Source organism: Hippopotamus amphibius, chromosome 16, assembly GCF_030028045.1.
Source record: "Hippopotamus amphibius kiboko isolate mHipAmp2 chromosome 16, mHipAmp2.hap2, whole genome shotgun sequence".
Taxonomy (NCBI): domain Eukaryota; kingdom Metazoa; phylum Chordata; class Mammalia; order Artiodactyla; family Hippopotamidae; genus Hippopotamus; species Hippopotamus amphibius.
In genome coordinates this window covers 52,823,743-52,841,268 of record NC_080201.1, presented here as the reverse complement: position 1 = coordinate 52,841,268, position 17,526 = coordinate 52,823,743, and the positions used below count along the sequence as shown (strand labels likewise).

The 17,526-nt window shown below is 42.9% G+C and overlaps 1 pseudogene; it reads right to left on the bottom strand.

Moving 5' to 3' along the window:
• Positions 1 to 4,102: 4,102 nt before the first annotated feature.
• LOC130838107 (3-hydroxyacyl-CoA dehydrogenase type-2-like) lies at positions 4,103 to 4,712 on the bottom strand (annotated as a pseudogene).
• Between the last annotated feature and the right edge of the window lie 12,814 nt (positions 4,713 to 17,526).

Genomic DNA, 17,526 nt, shown 5'->3' with positions numbered 1-17,526 from the left:
GATTCTGCTGTTTATACCATCTAGAGTATTTTTAATTTCAGTTATTGTGTTGTTCATTACTGTTTGTTTGCTCTTTAGTTCTTCTAGGTCCTTATTAAATGTTTCTCGTATTTTCTCTATTTTGTTATCGAGATTTTGAATCATCTTTACTATTATTACTCTGAATTCTTCTTCAGGCAATTTTCCTATCTCCTCTTCATTTATTTGGTCTTGTGAGTTTTTATCTTGCTCCTTTGCCTGCAAGGTGTTTCTTTGTTTTCTCATTTTGTCTAATGTATAGTATTTGCTGTCTCCTTTCCCTATGCTGCCTAGTAGTAAATCCTCTTGTTTCTGTTCTCTGGCCCCTGTGGTGGGGTTGGTCCAGTGTCTTGGGTAGGCTTCCTGGTGGGAGGGTCTGACGCCTGCTTTCTGCTGTGTGGGTCTGAGTCTTTTCCCTCTGATGAGCAGGGCCATGTCAGGTGGTGTGTTTTAGGGTATCTGTAAACTTACTATGACTTTAGGTAGTCTGTGTGCCGATGCATGGGTTTGTGTTCCTGTTTTGTTTGTAGTTTGGTTTGAGGTATCCAGCACTGGCAGTTGCAGGCAGTCGGGTGAAGCTGGGTCTTAGACTTTACTAGAGGCCTCCATGAGAATTCTCTGTGGTTAATCTTCCCTGTGGCTGAGGACTCTCTAGTGGTCTGGTGTCCTGGACTTACTGCTCCCTCCCCAGCACCTCCAACGTGACTTCTGGTCAAGGAATCCAGACTCCAGAGGTCGCCTGTTATGTTGGGATCTTTGCAGTCCTTTCTGGTGTCCAAGGTCTTCTGCTGGTGTTCAGCTGATTTTCTGTGGGAATTATTGCATCTTTTGATGTATTCCTGATGGATCTCAACAAGGCCAATTTGAATCCTTCTCAGGGGTGGGTAAGGCTGCTGAAGAAGAGATGGTCTTCTCTCTTTCCGTGAGTTCATATTATTTGAGGTCCAGCTTATTCTGAAGCTTGCAGGAGCCACTGACACAACGTGGAAATGGTCTTTTTTTCCCCTTTGTGCTTAGTCTAGTTCCATTTGCTCACAGGGTGCTGTGTGCAGAGGCCTCGAACCTGGCGCTTCAGACTGGAGTTCCTTGTGGAAATCCAGAATTTCTTAACAGTTGCCTTGAGGTCAGTTTTGAGTAGTGGACATTCTCAGAGCTGGACAGAAACAGAACTTAAAGCTGCTTGTTTAGCTGCTGAGTCAGCAAATTGATTCCCTTTACTTTCTATTGAATCAGATTTGGAATGTCCAGGTATTTTGATAACCGCCAATTGTTTGGGTAATTGTATAAAGTCTAATAATTCTGTGAATAGCTTCCCATTTTTTATGGGTTGGCCTGAGGAAGTAAGAAATCTCCTTTGCTTCCAGAGCATTCCAAAATAATGAGCCACTTGGAAAGCACAGCAGCTATTGGTGTAAACATTTACTACTTGGGCCTTAGTTAGATGACAAGTGTTGATTAGAGCAATTAACTTAGCTTGTTGTGCCAACTTTGCTTCTGGTAAGTAAGAAGTTTCAATTACATCCACAGTGGATGTTATTGCGCTATTAGAGTTAACATTTACTACTTGGGTCTTAGCTAGCTAACAAGCCCTAATTAGAGCAATTAATTCAGCTTGTTGTGCCAACTTTGCTTCTGGTAAGTAAGAAGTTTCAGTTACATCCATGGTGGATGTTATTGCATATCCAGCTCAGTAATGTCCCTGTTCATCCTTTAAGTAAGATCCATCAGCAAATGAAACTAAGTCAGCATTATCAAGAGAAATTTCTTGTAAGTCACTCCCCGGAGTAAGGAGATAATCCATTAGTAAAATGCAGTTGTGGCTGTTTTATTTCTGGGGTGCTGGAGGCAAAGTTGCGGGGTTAAGATTACTGCACTGAGCCAAAGGAATATTAAGTGAAGAGAGCAACAATACCTCATAAAAAAGGAGGCACATCGACTCACAGAATAGCGCTGAGTATGATGAGATTTTATAAGAGATTCAATTGAGTGCAGAACGTAGTCAAAGGAGACCCATTATAAGTTCTTCAGTAACTTTGCACAAGAGAGATGTTGCTAAAGTAGCCTCATATAGGGTGGGAGTCCTTTTGCTGCTGACTGTAATATCCTATGGGTCAATGCTGGTTGCCATGGCGCTGACTGAGCCCGTGTAGGGTGCTTCCTAGATCTTCATGTGCAAGAGGAAAAATGGTAATTTATAACTAGGATGGCCCAGTGCCGGAGCCTGAGTCAATGCAGATTTTAAGTCACCAATAGCTTTTTCTCCTTGTATTGTTCATTCAATTGGGTCTCCTCAGTCAGACTTCAGTAACACATAAAGAGGTTCAGAAATGAGGGAAAAATTAGGTACCCAATTTCTACTATATCCAGTCAGACCTAGAAATCCTCTTAGCTGTTACTTTGTTCTGGAAAAATAAAGAAAGCCAGTATTCCCTTAATTCTTTCAGGATCAATGAACAATCCGTCGTTCCACATCAGGGACTTAAGTATTTCATGGTTGGTAAGCAGGATTGCAGTGTGTCTTTGGACACCTTAAGCCCCTGAGAGTCTAATTGTTATAACAGGCAGTGTCTCCTTGAGAGACCTGCTCGGTTCTAGAACACAAAAGCAAATCATCTACATCTTGAATTAAACCAGAGCCATTAGGAAAGTATACCTCAGCCAAATTAGCTTTGAGTATTTGAGAAAAATAAGTAGGGCTGTCAGTATAGGCCCGTGGCATCACTGTTCAGGTACGCTAATGATCTCCCTAAATAAAGGCAAAAATGATATTAGTTTTCCTTTTCCACTGGAATACTAAAGAATGCACTGCATATTTCTACTACTGAAAAACGAAAGAAGTCTGCTGGAATAGCTGAGAGCAGGGTGTGAGGAGTGGAACCCACAGGGTGGTGAAGGGTCACAATGTTGTTCATTAGTGCTTGAACAAACCTCTAGCCTTTTCCAGTTGGCTTTCTTACCAGCAAAATGGAGGTATTGCAAGGTCCTACTACTGTAGCACAGGCAACTATATTCAATGTCCTATGATCAACCCTAAGGGAAGAGAATATGAAAAAGAACATGTAGCTATGGATAACTGAATCACTTTGCTGTACAGCAGAAATTAAACACAACGTGGTAAATCAACTATATGTCAATGAATTAATTAAATAAATACATAAATAAATAAATGAACAAATAGATACATAGAAACTGGGGACTACAGTCTGCTTCCACTGTGAGCGGTTCAGCAGAAGAGTGTAAAAGCGGCAGCAGTCTTAGCTGACAGCTCTTTCCTCTGCACAGGGCCATTCTCGGTCTTCAGCTCCTAAACCCTCCAACTCTACTGCTGCAGAAGACGCGGCCCCGCAAACCACACCACTGTCCAGATTCTTAGGATGAGCCATGGGTGGCAGGACATGGGAGACAAGTCGCCTTTTATGTCCCGCGATGACCTGTACTGTGTCATACGCATTAGCCGGGATGACTCCTCTGTGCAGTGATCACAGCCATTACTTCTGGCAGACGTGAAATAAACTCAGACCGGGGACGGAAAGGAGCAGACGCTCCTCGCGTTCTCTCCACGGATTCACTTAGTTCACTTATCAAGACACGGCCATGGAAATTCCAGCGCGTATGGTGGCTACACTGCTCACAGAGAACCTGTGGCCATGCATCAAAGATAAATTAATGATGTATGCAATGGAGCAGGCCCTGACCCCCTCAACTGCTTGGTCACGTACCCAATCAAAGGGGTGCTGGTACTGGTACTACGCAAAACGGCTTCGGTGGCCTACAGCCAGGTGGGCGTGAATTCTTTACAAAATAAGATCATGTGTATCTTTCAAAAGAGGGGTTGCCAACTGGCAGGAGAGATTGTGGTTTAATTTCTATTTATATATCTGTTCGGTATCTATTCTCTCTTGGTGAAATCTTTTCTTTTTCCCCCTTGAGATTTACAGAATTTATTAGGCACAGAGGGTGACTGCTGGGCAGAGCTTCCACAACAGCTGCCGGGCTTCCTCCCAGGCTGGAGTAGAGGACTCCAGGACGAGGAGGGACAGAGGAGCTTGTTCTTTCTCTGACCTCCCCCTTCAAGGCTGCACATGTGGATGGCCCCATCCAGCCAGATGAGCTCTCCATTGAGGAATGGGTTCTCCACGATGGCCTGGAGCAGATGAGCCTACTCAGCGGGGTCACCCCATCGGCTGGGGAAGGGCACCTGGCTGGCCAGGAAGTTGCCCACTTTATCCGGGAGGCTGGTCAACAGCGGGCTGCCAAATAGGCCTGGACCAATGGTCATCATTCGGATGCCCGTGGAAGCCAGATCCCGAGCAATGGGCAGTGTCACGCCCACAATGCCCCACTTGGAAGCAGACTATGCAGCGTGTCCAACCTGGCTCTCAAAGGCACCAACGCTGGCCATGTTGAAGATGACCCCATGTTGGCCTGCCTGGTCTGGTTCATTCTGGCCTATCTCACCAGCCACCAGGTGGATCACATTGAAAGTGCCTATGAGAGATCCCGTCAGCTGGGACAAAGGTGCAGCTCTTCCATAACTTCTTGGCCCGGGCCTCCTCATCCGAGGTGGGCAGGTCCAGAAGTACAGCAGTGGCCCCCTGCCCCACCAGTCGCTCTGCCTTGGCTAAGCCTAGGCCCAAGGCGTCCCCCGTTATTACTGCCTCCACATCCTCTCCTCTCCAACACGCAGCACCCATCTTGTGCTGGCCTCTCCCGCTCTGTGAAACCTCAGAAGACAACATCATATATTGTCATATAAAAGGACATGATGGGACGTCCCTGGTGGTCCAATGGTTAAGGACTGTGTGCTCCCAATGGAGGGGACCCAAGTCCATCACTGTTCAAGGAACTGGATCCCACATGCATGCCACAACTAAGAGTTCTCATGCCGCAAATGAGGAGTGCTGGAGCCACAACTGAGGACCCCTCGAGCAGCAACTAAGGAGACTGCCTGCTGCAGCTAAGACCCAGCGTGACCTAATAGATTAATTAATTAATTAATTTAAAAGAGAGGACGCATCACGTGGGACGTTAACTGCAGAGATTTTGGTTTCCTTACTAATTGTAAATCCCAACTCTGCCTGCCTAATCAAGAAGTCTGACTTGAAACTGCGGAAACAACTAGCACTGTGATAACGTTGTTCGGGAGGCACCGATGACCGTCTGGGCTTATTGCAACTGCTTCGTAAAGCACGATTTCCTCATCGTGCCCAAAATTTCGAAACCACACTTTAGCGGCTACCATCAACACACCAACTGTGCTTTCCTGAGGACCAATAGACTTGACCCTGAGAAATAAACGATTACCAAACTATAATGTGGTCTCCTGCCTGGTTCTGTATTGACTTCCTTCTCCTGCTGGGGGGGGGAGTTTCCAGCTGGGCACAGAGCAGGGGAGGGGCCAGATGTGGCGGGAAGCCAGGAGCAGTGGGAAGGACAGCGCCCTGGGGGCAGGAGGGCTGAGGGGTCTGAGCCCCGACGGGGTTGAGGGCTGGGGAGGGTTCCAAGGGGAAATTCTGGATGGGAGGCCAGAGGAGGCGTCTGACGGGGGAGCAGGACCAGCCCTGTGGGTGCAGACCTGGGAGCTCGGGGAGGCCAGTGCCCCATCTGAGCGGAGTGACCAGAGGAGCCCTGGCCACCTTGAGAGGAGTTGGGGATGCACAGGGCCCGGGTGCAGGTCTTCAAGGGACAGAACAGGGCCCAAAAAGAGGGAAAGAGAATCTCTGCGCCACGGAGGAGCCCTCAGAAGAGGAAAGACCCATCTGGGACGGGAAGGGTGTGCTCGGGTGTGGACTCCAACAAGCTCTGTGCTTCCCAAGGGGGCCCACGAGGCTGGCAGTTCAAACAGCTCAGGATGGGGCTGAGGCCTCTTTTTGCCCAAAGAAGGGAAACTGCACAAGGAGTGTCGTCTCCCCGCCCCCCACCCCCACTTTTCCCCGCCCTGTGGATTTATTCCTCACCCCACTCTCCAAACCCATCCTCCAGGGCAGTGACCTTCTCTTCAACCCGTGCCTCCTGAGCTAGTTCCCTCCTGTTGCCAAGCAATTTTGGCTCTTTGTGCACCGATGCCGAAGAGAAATATGGAGACAGAGACTTTGGAGGGGGAGAGAGATGGCTTTATTCCTCTGCTGGGCAGAAGGGAAGACACAGCAGGCTAGCGCCTCAACAACTGTGCCCGGACCCCTCTTCAGGGAATCGGAGAAGATTTTATATGTGGGACTCAAAGCCTGGGGTACATGACAGGGATCAAAGTAGTGTAGGTTTGGCACTCTTCTTTTTCTTCCTGCAGTATTTCCAAAGCGTCACAGCTGGCCTCAGACAACCTGGTCAGAGGGTCCGTCTGTCTCTGGGGTGTCTGCCTGGGACCTCCTTTCTGCAATGCGAATGCGACAAAGGGGGGAGTTGCCACGAGGGAGGGCATCATGTGGTTCGCAGAGTGGTGAAGAGTGACAGGTTAGTTTTGTGAAGTACAAATCGAGTTCCACACACTCTAGTAACATTTAAAAGAAAACACGGAGTGATTCACGCTTTCAGGCCAGGGTATGTTCCTTTTCTAGCCTGTTACTGTACCCTTTATTTTTCTGTTCTTCTCAGGAGAGTCGGCAAAAACCCCTGACTTCTCTGTTTATGGCAAGACTCCCCACCCCGGGGTTGTCTCGATACTTCTGGGCCTGACCCACCACCATCTCACGCATCCCGCATTTCCTGCCCTCCCCACAACCCTGTGTTCTAGATTCTTCTGCCCATGATCCCCTCCCCCCACTGGGCCCTGGCTCCTTTCCCACTTCCTCCGTGGTCTCATTTCATTTCACCTACTCACACAACTCAGCCACGTTGCAAACTCTGCGGAAGGACTTCTTAGACTTCCAAGTTAGTCACTACGTTTCCTGCAGGGCCTCCCCAGATGCTGGAGGCCCCACCCAGACCCACTCTGAGAGCAATCCTGCCCTTCTCTGCCTGGTCCCAGCTGGACCCTGGAATCCCTGCCCTCCCATCCTATGTCTCTAGTCCCCACCCCAAGCCCTCCCTTCACTGGCCTCCCTCCCTTCCCCTGGGCTGGAGTCCGGGAACCCTATTCTGCCCCCGACCCCTCCAGTCTCTTCCTTTCCTGAATGGCCTGCACCCTCAGCTCAAGCCTTCTGTCTCCTGCTGTGTCCTGACATCCTCCACTCCCTCCTCATTCTCTGGGTTTCTAGCCCCAAGGGATTCAAATCTCCCTCTCCACCTGGTTTCCTGGTTTCCTCCACCCTGTTTCCTCCCCCTGTTCTTCAGGGGTCCCTGGGAGTCTTGTGTGCCTGGTGATTTCTGCCTGTGTGTGCCTTCCTCTCTTCACAGATGCACAACACACACAAACATACACGCACACCTGAATGCGTGTTATCACATATTCATGTGAGAACAGACATATACACACCCGTGTACACATGCACATATAGTTAGGCACATACCTGCATACACACACACACGTATGCACATCCATATAAATAGTCACACACAAACACGCCCACACACCCACACACACTCAGCCCAAAGAGCTCCCATACCAAAGTTTTGATTCCTAGGCTCTAAGAGGTACCAGGAGGGGTCCTTGTTTGAAAGCCACTCCCCTTGGGCTGGGAAGGCAGTGCATCCCTTCTCCTGGTGACTGTCTAGCCCTGACTGTGCTTTGGAGTCAGATTCATCTCAGACTTTCACCTCCAGAAACACAGGGTCAGGAATGTGCTGTGTGTGTGCTGGTTGGTTAGAGCCGCCACAGGAAATGAAGAGACCCCTTCATGAGAGATTTTGCGCATTTCAAAGGAAGCAAGTGCCCTTCCTGGCAACAGCTTCGGGAATTTCTGGGGGTCCAGTGGTTAGGACACGGTGCTTTCACTGCTGAGGGCCCGGGTTCAATCCCTGGCTGGGGAACTAAGATCCTGCAAGCCACTCAGCGTGGCAAAGCAGAAAACAAACAAACAAGCAAATAAAACCGCTACCGTTCCTCACATTTTTGATTTACAGCATGTGTCTTTTTCTTGACGAGATCCTAAATTCCTGGAGGGCAGGAACTGCATGTTATTTGGGTGAGACTCCCAGGCATGTGGGAAACTGCTTATGGTATATGCACCCCAGGTCAGCCTTGTGGGCCTTTAGGAAGCGAACCCTCCAAGAGAACTGAGGGGACCATTTCTGGTTATGGGAGGGGCATGAGCCCAGGCCCAGAGTTGGAAATGGGGGGCAGGCATGCTGGAGTGCATTGGGGGCACCCCGTGTCGTGTCTGCACACCCGGTACAGGACATGGGAGTAGCTCCTGGGGACAGGGACACTGATGGCAGCCAAGGTGGGCAGGAAAGAAGAGAAACTAGCCTACAAATAACAGATGCTGGAGAGGGTTTGGGGGAAAAGGAATCTTTTTGCACTGCTGATGGGAATGTAAATTTGTGCAGCCACTGTGGAAAACAGTATGGAGGCCCCTCACAACCTAAAAATAGAGTTGCCATAGGATCCAGCCATGCCAGTCCCAGGCATCTCCCCAGACAAAACTATCATTTGAAAAGACACAGCCCCCCCCCAGTGTTCATAACAATACTATTTACAACAGCCAAGACAAGGAAACAAGCTACATGTCCATCAACATATAAATGGATAAAGAAGGTGTGGTATAAATGTATACAGTGGAACATTACTCAGCCATTGAAAAGAATGAGAAAATGCCATTTGCATCAACAAGGATAGATCTAGAGATTCTAATACTCAGCAAAATAAGTCAGAAAGAGAAAGACAAATACCATATGATATCATTTCTATGTGGAATCTCAAATACAATAGAAATGAACTTCTCTACAAAACAAAAACAGACTCATAGACAGAGAACAGACTTGTGGTTGCCAAGGGGAAGGGAGTTGAGGGAGGGAAGGATTGGGAGGTTAGGATTAGTAGATGCAAAGTATTATATATAGGATGCATAAACAACAAGGTCCTACTACTGTATAACCCAGGCTACTATATTCAATGGGCTCTGATAAACTCTAATGGAAAAGAATATGAAAAAGAATATATAGATATGTATAAGTGAATCACTTTGCTGTACAGCAGAAATTAAACACAACATGGTAAATCAATTATGGTATAAATAAAAAAATAAATAGAAACTAGTGTACTGCAATTTGCGTTCATTGAGAAGTTCAGTAGCAGGGAATAAAGGGGGACTTCCCTGGTGGCACAGTGGTTGAGAATCCACCTGCCAATGCAGGGGACACAAGTTCCATCCCTGCTCCAGGAAGATCTCACATGCCAGAGAGCAACTAAGCCCAGAGAAACAAAGAAAAAAAATCAGACAAGTTATTGTAAGTTGTAATTAATTTAAAACAACCTAAAAGTATAAGCTTTTTTTTTTTTTAAAAAGGAAGTCTTTTCATTTGTTAGGCAAAGATTTCTGGATTTGTTTGTTTGTTTTTGAAAAGGGCAACTATTTGGCTTTTCACACAAAATGAGTCAGAGAAACAAAGAAACAAAATATCATACAAGTTATTGTAACATAATTAATTTAAAACAACCTAAAAGTATAAGTTATTTTTTAAAAAAAAGCAAGTATTTTCATTTGTTAGACAAAGATTTCTGGGTTTTTTTCTTTGTTTTTGAAAAAGGCAACTGTTTGGCTTTTCATACAAAATGAGTCAGAGAAACAAAGAAACAAAATACGATACAAGTTATTGTAACTTGTAATTCATTTAAAACCACCTAAAAACACAAGCCATATTTTTTTTTTAAAAGGAAGTCCTATGATTTGTTAGACAAAGATTTCTGGGTTTGTTTTGTTATTTTTTTTTTTTTTTTTTGAGCCAACTATTTGGCTTGTCATACAAAATGAGTCAGAGAAAGAAAAAATAATCTGACAAGGTATTGTAACTTGTAATTAATTTAAAACAACCTAAAAATAGAAGCTATTTTTTTTTAAAGGAAGTCTTTTCATTTGTTAGACAAAGATTTCTGGGTTTTTTTGTTTTGTTGTGTTTTTGAAAAAGGCAACTATTTGGCTTTTCATACAAAATGAGTCAGAGCAACAAATAAAAAAAATCAGACAAGTTATTGTAACTTGTAATTAATTTAAAAGAACCTAACAACATAAGCTATTTTCTTTTAAAAAAAAGGAAGTCGTTTGATTTGTCAGACAAAGATTACTGGCTTTTTTTGTTTTGTTGTGTTTTTGAAAAAGGCAACTATTTGGCTTTTCATGCAAAATGAGTCAGAGAAACAATTAAAAAAAATCAGACAAGTTATTGTAACTTGTAATTAATTTAAAACCACCTAACAACATAAGCTATTTTTTTTCTTTTTAAAAAAGGAAGTCGTTTGATTTGTTAGACAAAGATTACTGGGGTTTTTTTGTTTTGTTGTGTTTTTGAAAAAGGCAACTATTTGGCTTTTCATACAAAATGAGTCAGAGAAACAAGTTAAAAAAATCAGAGTAGTTATTGTAATTTGTAATTAATTTAAAACAACCTAGCAACATAAGCTTTTTTTTTTTTTTAAAGCAAGTCGTTTGATTTGTTAGACAAAGATTACGGGGGTTTTTTTCGTTTGTTTTGTTTTTGAAAGAGCCAACTATTTGGCTTGTCATACAAAATGAGTCAGAGAAAGAAAAAAAAATCAGACAAGTTATTGTAACTTGTAATTAATTTAAAACCACCAAAAAACATAAGCTACTCTTTTTAAAATAGAAAGTCGTATCATTTGTTACACAAAGATTTCTGGGTTTCTTTTGTTTTGTTTTGTTTTTGAAAGAGCCAACTTTTTGGCTTTTCATACAAAATGAGACAGAGAAACAAACAAAAAAGTCAGACAAGTTATTGTAGCTTGTAATTAGTTTAAAACAACCGAAAAGCATAAGCTATTTTTTTTTTTTTTAAAAGGAAGTCTTTTCATTTGGTAGAAAAAGATTTCTGGTGCTCGTTTGTTTATTTTTCAAAAGGCAACTCTTTGGCTTTTCATACAAAATGAGTCAGAGAAACCAGGAAGCAAAATATGATACAAGTGACTGTAAGTTGGAATTAATTTACAACAACCTAAAAGTATAAGCTATTATTTTAAAAATGGAAGTGTCTTCTTTTGTTAGACAAAGATTTCTGCTTTTGCTTTTATAGTGTACAATTTGATATTTTCTTTCTTATGAATGATGTATATATGGCAACCCCAACCTCCCAGGTCGTCCCCCCACCCCCAATCTTTCCACTATTAGAAGTTCAGCAGAAGAGAATAAAAGAGAAAGCAGTCGGTAGCTGACAGCTCTTTATTACCAAGGGTCTCAGCGGGTCCTCTTCTGCACGGGGCTGTTTTCAGTCACCAGGTCCTGAGAGCGGCCAGCTCCAATACTGCAGGGGGGAGGGGCTGTCGCATCTCACTGCTCCCGGAAAGTTTGTGATTGCACACCACGGCTGTCAAACCAATGTGAGGGAAGCAACCCTGTGGGCCAAGTGGTGTTATGTGACGTGTCACCCGCTCATTGGCCAGGACCACCTCCTCTGTGGGCTGGGCACCTCCCCTGACTTCTGTCAGAGGATATAAACTCAGGACGTGCGCTGAGAGGAGCCCTTGTGCCGAAGGTTTTCTTCATGGGGTTCCTTGCTTCAGTTAAGGCCATAGCCATGGCCACTCTGGTGGATGTGGTGACGGAACTCTTAGAGGAGGTAAGGCGATTTCTAGAAGATCAATTAAGGACGTATGGAATGGAGCAGGCCTTGATACCCTTGAGCTGGTTTTTTACCCCCGTAATCAAAGAGCTACTGAGCCTTGCACTACACGAGATCTTTTCGGGGGCATACAAGCTGTTGGCCAGGAAGTTTTCCAAAAATAAAATCATATATACCTTTAAAAAGAAGTCGTCTCGCCAACCAGCAGAGGTCCTTATGGTTTAATTTTTCCTTCCATATCTGTTGGGCATCTGCAGTCTCCTTGGGAAAGCTGACCACAGCATAGATTACTGTAAAAGAAGACATCATGGTGGGAAGGTAACGGTGCAGATTTCAGTTTCCTTATTAGCTGTATTCTCAACTCTGCCTGCCTAGCCAAGAAGACTGCTTTGATACTGGGGAAGCATCGCTAATGTTATGACAGCGATGGTCGGGAGACACCGACGACCCGCGCAGCTGCGTGGATTGGTTCTTAGTGCAGTTTCCTCAAACACGGGCAAAAATGTAGAAAGCGAACGATTGCTGTTCCCATGCACATAGCAGCTCTGCCTTGCTGACAGTGAATAAACTTGCCCGTGAGAAATAAAGGAGCACTGACGTGTCGTTTTGTCTCATGCCAAATCACTCACATCTACATAAGCTGAATTCCTTCGTCTGCAGGGGGGAGCTTTCCAGCCAGGCATAGAGCGGGGAGTGGGGTGGGGGGGCAGATTGTAAGTGAGCAGGACTCTAGGAGGCCTCCCCGGTATAGACCGCCACCCACGCCCTGGACTACTCTTTTCTCTGTAGAAAAACTTGGTCAAAGAATACATTGACAGGCTTCCCTGGTGGTCCAGTGGTGAAGACTCTGTGCTTGCCCTGGCATCTGAGTAAATGCCCCAGCGGGCACCCTGAGGCCCCTTCCACCTTGTCTGTCTGGGCAACATGCAGCTCCCATCTGAAGAATTTCCACTTTGGAAATCCCATCTGTAAGGTGCCACTTGGACTCAGGTCACAGGCTTAATAGGACTTGGAAGCAGCCACTCTGAGCTTTATGCTGTCTGCTCTTTGCCCTGGGATAAGGCTTCCATCAGCGGGCGAGGTCTGGTTTGTGTGTGGGTCACGTGTGTCTCATCAAAACTGGGAAGCGCTTCTTGGATTCCATCCAACAACCCCCTAGAACAAAGTCTCGCAGACTGCTCGACCTGTAGTTATATACCTATAAATGAGGACTAAATGGTTGGACACCACGCAGTTACACTTTTCTGTAGCCTCTGGAGAAAACGGGTTGAGATGAGACTCTTTAGATATTCCCAAACTGGGTACTACTCCCAGGGCAGGGAGAGAAAGCTGGCTTGACCAAATACTTTGGTTTGTTTCTTCAGAACACTGACCCTGAGAGAACAAAAATAGTCTTAGGAGAATACCTGAAGTCCTCTCAGGTCCTTGAAGTGCACACACAGCCCACTTTAGCTGGGGCTTCCACCTTGGCTTAATTAGAGACCTTCAAGGGAAGGTGGGGAAGGCGGGAGGGGGGAAGGGAAAGAAAAACAAGCCTTTTGACCTGAAGTGTGTCAGTTGGACTCTCCTCAGTGGTATGCATAAACTGGTAAGTTTCATGGCAATGCCTGATTCATGCAGTGGGAAAACAAGGACACAATGAGACCTCTGTTTGTCCGGATGGACTTGTGTCTCAGTATGAGTCTTTGTCTTTGGGTAATCGTGCTGAGGTTCATTTGTAAATGAGATCTATTTAATTGGCTTGAAGAAAAGTATGTGCTTAGACAAAATATTTCCAAGGGTCACATCATCTGGGGAATATCAGTATTAAGTTACTATCTGGTAGGATAGCCAGTTAAGTTTGTTGTTTAAGGACCTGACTTAATACAGACATGTCTTTAGAGTCATCAACACTAAGTAGGTCATCAATATTAACTTTCACTGTACCTAGGTACACTGGAAGTCAGTGAAGTCATATCAGTTACACAATCTGTCAGCAGGGAAATTAACTTGGTATGATGATATTGTCATAAATAATAAAATAGAGATAAATTGTATGGAAGCTTTTAGGCATGCTCTTTAAAACATTGATGTTTTGTTTTACTGGATCCTTAGTAATTTAAATCTTTAGGGTTTGCTAAATTCACTTAAATGATGAGAATGCATTGAAGATCTAAATCATTTTAAGATAAAATAATGAAACACTGACTGCTGAAGACATCCATGTTTAGTTACATTTGCATTCTTATGAAAAAACACAACATATCTGGATTTATGAAACACACATGTTGTATCACATTAAAGAAAAATTGTGCTACAAAAAAAAGTATGTATTAGAGGTTATGAAATATAATGCTGGTGGTTTAAAACAAAATGCTTCAGGGTTTCCCTGGTAGCACAGTGGTTAAGAATCCACCTGGCAATGCAGGGGACACAGATACAATCCTTGGTCCAGGAAGATCCCACATGCCGCGGAGCAACTAAGCCCAGGCACCACAATTATTGAGCCTGAGCTCTAGAGCCCATGGGCTGCATCTACTGAGCCTATGTGTTGCAATTACTGAAGCGCGAGTGCCTGGAGCCCGTGCTCCGCAAGAAGAGAAGCCACCTCACTGAGAAGGCTGTGCAGTGCAATGAAGAGTAGCCCTCACTCGGCACAACTAGAGAAAGACCACGCACAGCAACAAAGACCCAAGAGAGCCAATAAAATAAATAAAAACAAATTAATTAAGTAATAATTTAAAAAACCTAAAGCTATAAAACCATTTTTAAAAGACAGGAAGTCTTTTCATTTCTTAGACAAAGATTTCTGATTTTCTTTCTTCCTTTTTGAAAATGGCATCTATCTGGCTTTGAATACAAAATGAGTCAGAGAAACAAAGAAACAAAATATCATACAAGTTATTGTAACTTGTAATTAATGTAAAACAACCTAAAGGTATAAAACTACTTTTTAAAAAAAGGAAGTCTTTTCACTTCTTAGCAAAGATTTCTGGGTTTTTTTGTTTTGAAAAAGGCATCTATCTGGCTTTTAATACAAAATGAGTCAGAGAAACAAAGAAACAAAATATCATACGAGGTATTGTAACTTGCCATTTATTTTAAAACACCTAAAGCTTCTGTAACACGACTTTTTTAAAAAAGGAAGTCTTTTCCTTTGTTAGACCACGATTTCTGGGTTTTTTTTTCGTTGAAACAGTCATCTATTTGGCCTTTTATTGAAAATGAGTCAGAGAAACAAAGAAACAAAATATCCGAAAAGGTATTGTAACTTGCAACTTATTTAGAAAAACCTACAGCTTTTGTAAAACGACTTTTTTAAGAAAGGAAGTCGTTTGATTTGTCAGACAAAGATTACTGGGGTTTTTGTGTTTTGTTGTGTTTTTGAAAAAGGCAACTCTTTAGCTTTTCATACAAAATGAGTCAGAGAAACAAAGACACAAAATATCAGAAAAGGTATTGTAACTTGCCATTTATTTTAAAACACCTAAAGCTTCTGTAACACGACTTTTTTAAAAAAGGAAGTCTTTGCCTTTGTTAGACAACGATTTCTGGGTTTTTTTTGTTGTTGTTGCAAAAGTGATCTATTTGGCCTTTTATTGAAAATGAGCCAGAGAAACAAAGAAACAAAATATCCGAAAAGGTATTGTAACTTGCAACTTATTTAAAAAAACCTACAGCTTTTGTAAAACGACTTTTTTAAAAAAGGAAGTCGTTTGATTTGTCAGACAAAGATTACTGGGGTTTTTGTGTTTTGTTGTGTTTTTGAAAAAGGCAACTCTTTAGCTTTTCATACAAAATGAGTCAGAGAAACAAAGACACAAAATATACAAGTTATTGTAACTTGCCATTTATTTTAAAACACCTAAAGCTTTTGTACAATGACTTTTTTAAAAAGGGAAGTCTTTTCCTTTATTAGACAACGATTTCTGTTTGTTTTCTTTTTTGAAAAAGTTATCTATATGGCCTTTTATTGAAAATGAGTCAGAGAAACAAAGAAACAAGATATCAGAAAAGGTATTGTAACTTGTAATTAATTTAAAACAACCTCAAGGTATAAAACTACTTTTTTTTTAAGCTCTTTATTGGAATATAATTGCTTTACCCTTTTGTACCAGCTTCTGAGGTATCCCAAAGTTAATCAACTATATTTACACACATATCCCCAGATGCCCTCCCTCCCGCGACTCCCCCACACCCTCCCTGTCCTGGCCCTCCAAGGCATCACCCATCATCACATTGATCTCCCTCTGTTATACAGCAACTTCCCACTAGCTATCTATTTTACAGTTGCTAGTGTATATATGTCTATGCTACTCTCTCACTTCGTCCCAGCTTCCCCTTCGCCCCCCGGTCCCCCAACCCTGTGTCCTCCAGCCCATTCTCTGCATCTGTATCCTTATCCTTGCCCTGTAACTGAGTTCATCAGTACCATTTCTTTTTTTAGATTCCGTATATATGAGTAGGCATATGGTATTTGTGTTTCTCTTTCTGGCTTACTTCACTCTGTATGACAGAGTCTAGGTCCATCCACCTCATTACATATAGCTCCATCTGATTCCTTTTTATGGCTGAGTAATATTCCATTGTATATATGTGCCACATCTTCTTTATCCATTCATCTGTTGATGGGCATTTAGGTTGCTTCCATGTCCTGGGTATTGTAGATAGTGCTGCAATGCACATTATGGTACATGTTTCTTTTTGGATTATGGTTTTCTCTGGGTACATGTCCAGGAGTGGGATTACTGGATCATATGGTAGTTCTATTTGTAGTTTTTTTTTTTGTTTTTTTTTCATTTTTAAACAGTTTTATTGAAATATAATTGACATACAATAAACTTTATATACTTAAAACATACCTTTTGAGAAGTTCTGACATATGTATACAGCCCTGAAACCATCTCTACAATCAAGCAGTGAACATATCCATCCCTGTCAAAAGTTTCTTCATGCCTTTCTGTATTCCTTCTTCCCAATACTACCCCTTCCATCCCCAGGCAACTATTGACCTGTCATATAAATTAGTTTGCATTTTCCAGAATTTTATATACATGGAACATACAGTTTTTTGTCTGCTTTCTTTTCCCCAGCACAATTATTTTGAGATTCATCTATATTATAGCTCATAATGAGGCTTTATGCCTTTTTATTGCTGAGTAAAATTTCATTGTATGGATGTACCAAGGTTTGTTTATCCATTCACCTATTAATGGACATTTCAGTCATATCCAGTTTGGGGCTATGACCATTTATGCTCAAATCTTTGTAGGACATATGCTTTTATTTCTCTTGGTAAACAACTATGAGTCAAGTAGCTGGATCACATGGTACGTTTCTTTAAAGTTTAAAGAAACTATTAAATTTTTCCAAAGTAGTTGTAACATTTTACATTCCCACCAGTAGTGTATGGGGATTCCAGTTGCTCTACACCCTCACCAACATTTGGTATGGTTAGTCTTTTTAATTTTAGTCATCCTAAGAGATGTGTAGTGATATTTCCCTATATTTTTAAATTACATTTCCTAATGACAAATGATGCTGGATATCTTTCCATGTGCTTATTTGCCCTTTGTGTATCTTCTTTTTTTTTTTTTTTAAATAATCTATAACTGTCTTTTTTTTTCATTTTTCTTTTAATTATTTTTTTTTGGGGGGGTACACCAGGTTCAATCAACTGTTTTTATACACATATCCCCATATTCCCTCCCTTCCTTGACGCCCCCCCCTCGAGTCCCCCCCACCCTCCCTGCCCCAGTCCTCTAAGGCATCTTCCATCCTCGAGTTGGACTCCCTTTGTTATACAACAACTTCCCACTGACTATTTTACAGTTGGTAGTATATATATGTCTGTGCTACTCT